Raw genomic sequence first — 2,499 nt, forward strand, 5'->3', positions numbered from 1 at the left:
GCATCTCATTCCTCTCTCGGTAGACCCCCTCCCGCGCACAGCAGCTTGAGCGATTCGCTGAAAAACATTCGGTAGTAAATCGGCGGGGCTCTCCTCGTGCGTTCCGGTTGCTGCCCCCCTCTCCCGCTATCCGCCCGGTGATCGCGGAGGTCACACGCTGGAAGTCCATCGGGGACGCGCTCGCGCCAACCGACCCTTCCCTGCTGTCAACAGATCTTTTTTTTTTTTTTTGCTATTCGGAGGGGGAGCGCTCGAGGATGAAGGCGTACAGTCCGACCACCTGTCTCGCGGCAGGGGCGGAGAGGGGCGTGTGTATCCTATGGAACATTACCGGAGACAGCTCAAGAAGCGCACTGCTGCAGTGCTGCCCCGCCCCTACCGGCTCTGCTGTATCAATGCCGATCGCCGAGTGGAGGGGGGAGAGGGGTCTTCAGGGTCTAGTCGTGTGATTGTATTCTATCAGTCAGATACCATACAGTACACTGGGAGTGTGTAGCCTCTAGGCTGAACAGCAACATAGGCTATTCTATAAAACGGACGGTCATTTAATTGCAAGACTAGTAGGCTACAGCTTATAGGCTATTATTAGGTTTAATAATAGGCTATGTCTAGGCTACTATGGCTATTGCCCCAAAAAAAACTCAATAGGATATTTTTTTCTAAAATGAACATATTTGTTAAACTGAAATAGGTCTACAACGATAGTCTAGCCTATACTGTCCAGTTTAAATTGCAAACCAAACTATAACACATTATTTTAGCCTACACAAGTGGGCACCAATGACAACCAATGGGTGCAGTCCACAAATGATGCCCACGGTTTTGGCCTAGCCTATATCTGAGACCTACAAAGACACAGAGTTTTTGGAGAGCTCTTCGGGATGCAGAGGGGCGCAGACAAGAGGAGGCTGATGGCTGACTTTTTTAATCATGCCTTATGGCCTTTTGCAACTGCTTTCAACAGTTTAGTCTTTAGACAGCACCCTTTACGACCTAGTTAGTTTGGGGTTTCAATTTGAATTTAAATTTTTAATTAAATAGTTCTGACTCAGACAATTTGTCTGCTGAATTTATGTATAGGCCTACTATAATGCAATGTGATGTATTAAGACCACTCAGACCGTACACAGCGGCTTGTTTTTACACAGCTCTGTTTTTAAAGTGATTTTTAGTGAGGAATATAGCAATATGTCACAATATGCATTGTATTGCAATATGTCGTGATATATTATAACTTGACCCTATCGTGATGCGTATATCGTGATGTCCTTGCCAAGACACAGTTATTAGATAACTATTCAGGACGAACCTTTGTGGGTGCTCTTTAGTGGCGCATGCAGGCTGAAACTAGTCTGCACTTAATCAAATGATGACACAAATCAGTTGACACATAGTGAATCTGGGGCTTCAGGGATGGCTATTTGTCTGCTTGTCCAGGTCACAGTTCAGCAATGGTCATGGTGAGATAAATATTGTTGCATCAACTTTAAAGGTCTGACCGGATAGTAATGTAGCATAGTTACATAGATCTGTGTTTAAATATATTGGTTGGATTCTGTCCATATAATTGAGTGGAAGGTAAAAATAACGTTTCAATCAGTGAATGCTTAATACATTTGACACAGGGGATCTATCTTTCTGGAACACTTTTGAATTGCTTAACATACCTATACGTGCCCCTCGATTTACAGAGGTTTTTCACCTATTTTTGGCTTATGACATAGTAACCAATGTGAATGGACTTGGGAGACATGTTTAACCGCAGCCCAGCACCCTCCAGCAACAATATTTAATATGATTATACACTCAGATAATCCTACGCCCACACGCATACAGGTCCAAAGCATAAGCCTCACAGAGTAACCTCTAGAGTTGTTTACCAGGCAGAGATAGAAGCCTGCTGTTGCCTTAAAACAAGTCACACTGTCCACCTATAGGAGACGCTTCCATCTGTCTTTCCCAGGGGTTAACTGTGTGCTGTGACCCCTCCACTGCTGCCCAGGCAGCTGTGTTGGACTTCACAACACCAACAGAAGGGCTTGCACACTATACCTCAAACATGAAGTGGCTAGCAGATTAGTGAATAGTGATTTATTTTATCAGACCAAAATCAAGCCCCATGATGACCTGATTATTTCTGTGTTTTCCATGACAAATAACAGAAATTTAACCAAACCATATCAGCCTACCAAATATCAGTGTTTCAAACGAAATGTTAGGACAGTCTCTGTTTGTGTGCACTGCATTCAGATACCAAGTGGACATTATTCCCTGATTTAATCCTCAAAGGAGGTGTACAGCAAGCAACAGCAATTTTCTTAAGCAAAATAAAAAAACTTAAACCTTGGAACCTTTAAAAAGAGAGATTTTTTAGGACTGCAATAATTATTCTTTTCATTATTGATTAATTGAATAATCACTTGATCTGTAATTTTTTTAAGAAAATAGTGATAAAAGTTTGCCAGTTTTGTGTGACCCCATTAGTCCTAAACTGAAAGA

This window comes from Ammodytes marinus (genome assembly GCF_949987685.1).
Source record: "Ammodytes marinus genome assembly, chromosome: 6".
Classification (NCBI taxonomy): Eukaryota; Metazoa; Chordata; class Actinopteri; order Uranoscopiformes; family Ammodytidae; genus Ammodytes; species Ammodytes marinus.